We start from the raw sequence: 7202 nt of genomic DNA, 5'->3' as shown, positions 1-7202 counted from the left end.
CTTTTTTTACAGCCAACCATGAAGAGAAGAGAGTCTCAGAGTAGATTCGGTAATGTTGAGTCGATCTAGTATGGAAAATTCCTCGCTGTGCGCTCGCCTTTTGCCTGCTTCTGCTTCATCTGCAGATCGGATTCCTTCCCCAGAGTTCTTACTTATAGGCTTTATAGCCAAGCAATAGAATAGCTGCTTCTTCTAAAGCGGATTAGAGTGCGATGACCAAAGCTACGGAGCGGCCTCTACCGCTTTCCCTACTGTTCTGGTTGAACTAGGGCTTTGGCTGAGCGACCACCTTCTTCCAGTATTCTTAGCTTACTGTCTGCTTCCTACCTGATCGGTGCTGACTGACTGTTCTTTCTTGTCTTGGGCCTGCTCTAGTTTTGGTGCTGCTAACTAAGGGTCGAATTTCGTGACTTGATGAAGAGGAAGCCGAGTATCTTTGGTCTTGAAGAGTCAGGCCAATCCAACCGCTTGCTCCTGCCCAACTCAGTCTCAGTCGTACCATAATGCGCCTGGACTCAACACTTTTCTTGCTCCAAGATCACCCTCTAGCCCTCATGTAAAATAGATGACAGAATTGTAAACAATCATAGAATGATTTAAGCTGAGGAACATAGAGGTCTCTCCCACAATTTTTGTCATATACCTCTGGAATAGTGTTGAAATCACACGCCACTAAGCAGTTTTTTAAACCAAGTGGTTTATCTTAGTGTGCTAGCCGCTGCTTCATTTCGTATAGCGATAACGCTTTCTCTTTCTTAGCGCTCCACCCTGCGGAGAACTCTGGTTGCGCTTTGGTTGGCTTTCTCTTTTTTTCGATTTTCTCTGACTTGACTCAGCTTGACCTACTTGACTCAGCGGTTAGAGTATCGCTTTCATACGGCGAGAGTCATTGGTTCAAATCCAATAGTAGGTAAAGCCGGCCGAAACCCCCGCTTTTGCCAGCATGACAGCAAGCACAGACTGGCATCAAGGAGTAGAATGACCAAAGCATCGGTTGCTTCCACTTGTTTGTTGCCTTCTTCGACCGACAGACAAGGTACCCCCCTCTTTTTCTCTTGCGAACCTACGTTGAGCTTGGGACAACCTGCGACTGGCATAGGATATTTCAAAAGCGCCAGGATCCATCCTTCTTACGAACCAAGAGCACTGGAGAAGTGAAGGGGCTTGTGCTGCAACGAATAATGCCATTGTTCATCATCTCACAAATTTGCTCTCAATCTCTGTTTTCTGGTGGGGTGCATATCTATATGGCCGGACATTGACTAGCACTGCACCTAGCACCAACGGAATTTGGTGGTCACAGGCACGACGAGGGGGTAATTCCTTTGGCTCCCGGAACAAAGCATCAAACTCCTGTAGCAGTTCTTGAACAGCTGGAGGTGTCTGCTCTGCAGGATCAGCATCCAGAGTAATTGCTTGCAGATCATGCTCCTGGTGAATCTGACGCACTTGCACACACTGGCTAACAGCACCCCATTTCCGCAATCCTTGCAGCTTACGGACAGAGATTGGACGGCAGGAAGGATTATCTTGAATGCCATTGAGAGTGATGCGGCGCCCTTTGTGCGTGAATTTCATACGACGATGACGCCAATGTACCCACATCGGGCTATGGTCTTCGAACCGCTCTTGCCCTCCCCTTTCACTTCCATAGTGGTCTTCTTTGGCCGGCCCACTCATTTCACTCTCAAGCTCTCTGAGAAGAGAGAATCCGATTCAAGATGTTTCGAATTCAGCCTTTCCTTCATGTTCGTGCTTTAAGTCAGTTCGTACTTTTCAGTATATAAGAGAATGACTGAACTCGCGTTGAAAGCTACTAAACAACGGCTGACAGAGACTCATAAGAGGGAGAGCGGTAGCAAAAATGAGATCTTTCGTCTAGACAGAAGAGAGATCCTTTCCTTCCTTTCTATAGGAAATGACTGATGTTGCTAAGTCACCTTCCGCTGCTCTTGCGTCATCCCTTTTCCAATTCTTTTTGTATGGCTCGGTTGCATCCGATTGATCGATCCCTAGTCACTGATTACATGCATGAGTTCTTTGATTCACTACTGACTTCTTCTGTGGAGCCGAGTTCGCCGACTGAGACTACTTGAAAAGAATTTTCGACCAACCGATCTCACGACGATGAGTCACCCACATACTTAACAAAAAATGCAAATAGAAGAGCAAGTAAATCAAGCTCAACTACAACTCACTCTGATCAAATAGCACTCAGGTATAGGATTTCCAGCGGAAAGGTAGCCTTGCTCGCTTCTTTACCCTTGTACGCACAAATCTAGCTCATAGCAGCACTTTCGAGTTCGGTTACTTAAGTACAGAGATTGGAACAACTTAGCACGGGAAGTCCCATATCTTGTCTTAGCCTCGCCTCACCTATTTCCTCATAACGAGATCAGAATGAAATAGAATGGAATCTCAAGTCTTAGCTAGATCAGGGCTACCACGTTCCCTCAGACGAAAAAGAAAAGAATACTAGACCTGTTGGACTCGCAAAGTAGGATCAGGCTTTTTCTACTAGAAACAGAGGAGAGAGAAAACTAAGTCAAAGGGGGAAGAGCTGTTTATGAGCATTTTAGGGCCGGTTGACAACATCCAATGTCTCCCACGAGGGTGCCTAAAACTCCAGTTTTTCTAGGCAGAGGTAGGTATATATATATTTAACACATTTTAGTTTGTAGGAAGATTCCCCGCTCTGAATTTTTTTCTATTTGGAGCTTCTTCCAAAGAGGTTGGGATTCTAGTTTCAATTGGATGTGTCCCGGTAAGATCGTTAACAACTGATATACTGCCTGAGACAGGGCATGCTCTCCCCTCTGCGTATCGAGAGAAAGAAACAACTTCTTGATTCCAGTTTCTTTCATTTATACCTAAGATATCCACGCTAAAGATGAAAACTTTTGCAGTTCATATCAGCCTGAATGAGGAAGTAGAGTCAGTTTCGTCCATAAACTGGGCCGAAGATCTGACAGAGGTTGACTTGCTGGCTTGTGAGTTGCCAGCTCCGTAGTTGATTGCTAACCATAGGATAGTGACAGCCAATATTCCTATTCCTGCTTGTGTGCTTGTTTGCTATTCTTCCTGTTCCTGTTACGAGACGACCTCGGCTCAAGCTGACCCCACACCGAAAGTCGTCAAGCAGTCTTGGGCTCCATCAATCAGTGAGGAGGAAACCAAAACCTGTTGGAGTTCCCCGCCATCACCTCGCCTAGATCCAGGGGTTCATACCCTCCTGTAGCAGAGATGTAAGTCGCAAAGGCTACTTGCCTGCCGAGGGGGGAGAACTACCTAGTATCAAATTCACAAAGCAGCACATTTAGTAGTTGACATCTTTCTTTCTCGTTTTCATCGGAAAGGAGAGTTTTCACGTTAAGCAAGAAGAGCTACAAGTTGGAGGGCTATTTCACCGACCGTCACTTCTCCTTTGTATCTGCCGAAGACGCAAGTAGCCCAACGACAGGCTTGTGTGGAGTTGAATGACAACACGCAGAGGTCTTTTGGCGAAACTGGGGGCTCTTTGTCTAAAGGAAGGGCAAAGTCAACAGGCCAATCCCAGTTTCAGAATTGGAAGAAGCAGTAGGAGGTTCACCATCAGAAAGGCATGGGACAACAAACTCTCTTAAAGCTTTCTTCGAATAAGTCTTTCGCTTGACTTGGCTCAACGACTTTAGTTCAGTAAATGCTTTCGTATGAAGCTTGAGTCAAGTCTAGTCTCATGCAGTGAAGATCGTCAAGCAATCATTGCTCGTCTCTCCGAAACCTATTGATAAGGAACACGTTCAAGTGTATGGAATAATCAAACCTTTCACATATTTGTTAACATAGCGTTGGACGATTGATTCCTATCTTTCTCCATGGCCTGCTTCCCATAACTGGCCTTACTAAAACTTACGAAATGCTAATTTGACCTAAATTTCCGGTTAACTGCTGACTTTCTTTGCTAGCTCACCCGAAACTCTGTCTTCAGGAGGAAAGCTTGCTTGAGTACCTTACTTGAAAACAAACTGCTTGAGCTGTAACCGAAACAGAAAGGTTTGATGAGTCGCTGCTTGCTCTCTAACTGCTCTTACCACTTCTTCTTCTTGACCTCTGCTCACTGCTGCCAATGCTGTGACTGCCGCCCCTATCTCTAAAGTTGCGGATTACAGCTCCTGATTCAAGCAGTTTTTTTTCTGAAGTATGAGTCTTGTTTGTGACATTCAATTCCAGAATGAACATTCAAAGGAAAAGTAGTATGGGACGTTGCTTGCTATTACTGACTGCGGCTGCCGACCGAAGAACTGAAGATCTTCAATCTATGTTTGAGTGCTCTTGCGAAAGAAAATAATTTCGAATGAAAAAATGACTTCAAAAATAGGATAGGATCGCGGATTCCATATATTTTTATAGAAAGAAAGATATTGTACTCCGCATCTTTACACCGAATCCTTAAAAGCCATTTAATGCCTTCTTGCCTGCCTTCAGTTCATGCCTTCAGGCCGGCCTGCTCTTGCCTATGAATGAGATGCCTACTTCCCATTAAGTCAAAATACCTCATAGACATACATATTTTTAAGAATACTTAGTTAGTTAAAGAGAAAGATGGCTTTTGACAAGTTTTTTAGTCCCCTCGTTCCCGAGCAAGAAAACGGATGCGCTAATGCGCAATGGCTTTCGCGCTAGTTGCTCAATCCGTTGCTTGTTCGGAAGAATCCGCAAATGAATATTCTTTATTTCCTCTCGGACAGGCCCTCTTTTTTCATTCGAATGTACATCTTTTTCGGTAATGATCATCTACAATTGAAAGACTGACGTCTTCCTCTACTCGATCCTTAGTTATACAATCTCCCTCCACCTCAATTTTTATGATCCTCATAGCCTTTTTTATTCGCGTCCTCCCCCTGGATATATTCCTGCCGCGTCCACGTCCTCTGCCTCCAGCAACTAGAGCTGCATCATCTTGTTCATTATTGAGAATAGGCCTCTTCTCACACCGTACCAGTTCTTTTTGCAGTTGAATCTTCCCGTTCTGGCTTATTGAGTGTATAGATTCTTTTTGAAATGCAATCTATTCCCACGTCACTCTTCTCATAACATATCCTGTTCTCCTCACTTTGATTCTGGATTCACCGGTTGATTTAAGACGGGGTTCTATGCTTTCTAGCCCCATTTGACAAAAGTGAGCTTCCCCTGTCTCTTTTGTAGGAATCAGATAGCAATGCTCATTCGTGAATAGCATTTCATGCTTCCGCTACTTCTCGGAGAGATCCATGGAAACTAAAAAAAGAAAAGCGGACAACATTGTTCATACGATAGCCGGAAAAGTAAGTTCTCCCGCCGGCTATTCAAAAAAGAAAGACTTACTTATTCATAAACTTCCTTTTATCGAGCATAATAGCTCTTATACGCTTGTACAGAGGAGTATAAAACAATTTATATATATAGGTGTTTAGTATCCTACAAAAACATTAACATCCAAAGCACCGTAAGCTTGCTTTCTCTCCCGCTGACAGACAAAGAAAAGGTTTTTTTAGACTTTTCTATGGTAGGCCTGCGCTAGTGGAATATCTTTTTTGTTTGTATTCTAGCTTAGCTCTCTCTATTCTTTGCTTAAGCTATCGTGTCATGTAGATGGATGGCATCTCCCTATTCCCACATCCCCGGATATGATTAATGCATGGAAGCTAAGGAACTGGGTCATTCTTCAGCCCAAGATGTAAGCATTTGGACTCCATCCGAATATGGCAGTTGAACTCTTATAATAGGCTTGGCTCTGGAAAATGGGCTTATCTTGGGCAAAAAAACGCAAATAAAGAAGAGCTTCTTGTTTCCAAGCGGAACTCGAATGGGCTGCTAGCAGATTTGTTGGGGATGGCAAGTTAACACCATGGGTAGGCTTGCCTTTCACTCGCTCTGGCACATTTTGGCGGAACGTCAACGTTATATATAGTGGAATTCTAGAGGTAAGTTAATGTTTTCAAAAATCCAAATGGAAAAGGATTTGCAAAAATATGCAGATTAGAAGCTAGTATCTCCAGTTTTATGAGAGAAAGAAGAGGAAGAATCAGCGAACATCCTAAAAAATGGTACTTTTGTCTCAATCCAATCAAAAACAAACATATTCTATTGTGTGTTGACCACCGGGAAACGAATGGATTAAGATGAAGACGGACGGTTCAATTAGCGAGCATGGGAAGGCTTGTGGAGGTTTAGCAATAAAAAGGGGATATATGCGTTCTCTCAAGCAGTTAAGAACAAGACCATACTCGAAGTCGAGCTCTTTTGCATCTGAACATGTATTCAAATAGCAGCTGAAAAGGAGTGTCAGAGGATTTGGATTGATTCGGATTCCCTAACGTAAGACATGGTCTACTCTCAAGATCCCAAAGTCCGCAGCTAAGGAAAGCCCCTTCTTCATAAGATCAAGAAAGTACGAGCGTCTTTCGAAGATTGGAAAATCTCCCATACTTAGAGAGAAGCAAACCAACCGGCCGATTTGCAATTGACTATGCTTAGTAGTTGACATCTTTGGTCTTCACATTTTCCCTTCCATTTTGTAAAGTTAGTAGAAGAGGATAGATCCAGTAAATTGACGAATGTCAATCTTCATTTTTGTAGATTAATACACTGGTAGGGGTCGATCAGGCAAATCCCAAAGCTGACCCCCGAACAGCTGCCGGACTGCTCTACTGATCTTCTCTCTCTTTAGAAAAACGGAACCTTCTCAAAGACTCCCTTTGCACTAAGAACACAATTCAAAACCCTCCTTCTCACAAGAAGGCAAACCTTGTACGTTGATCGAATCTTCTTTCGCATCCAGAAGAGAGGCTGTGGGCTATCCGAGAGAGTGGTTCAGGTGACTACCGGAGTCATTGATTAAGCAGGTCAGATGGGCTTAGTAGGGCTCGAACCTACAATATCACCGTTATGAGCGGTACGTTTCAACCAATTAAACTATAAGCCCAATCGGATCTCTACATGCCGGGAAGAGCGGACAGAAAGAGGAGACCTTTGCTCTATCTCCTTCTTCCTCTTCCTGGGGCCCCGGAGGGGTTCTTTGGCAAGCCCTATTAAAGAAGCTAAGTGACTTTCGTCACTCAAGTAGTGAGTTTGAGAGTGACCGTTAGGGCGACCACTTGTACTTCTAGGCCTTGGCGACCTATATGTTACGCAACACAGCTTCACTCGATTCAGTAAATCAATAGTTCAAACCAGCCCACTAA

The sequence above is a fragment of the Triticum urartu genome, chromosome 7A, assembly GCF_056163025.1.
Source record: "Triticum urartu cultivar PI428250 chromosome 7A, HENAU_Tu73, whole genome shotgun sequence".
Taxonomy (NCBI): domain Eukaryota; kingdom Viridiplantae; phylum Streptophyta; class Magnoliopsida; order Poales; family Poaceae; genus Triticum; species Triticum urartu.
Note: the sequence above shows the minus strand (reverse complement) of the source record.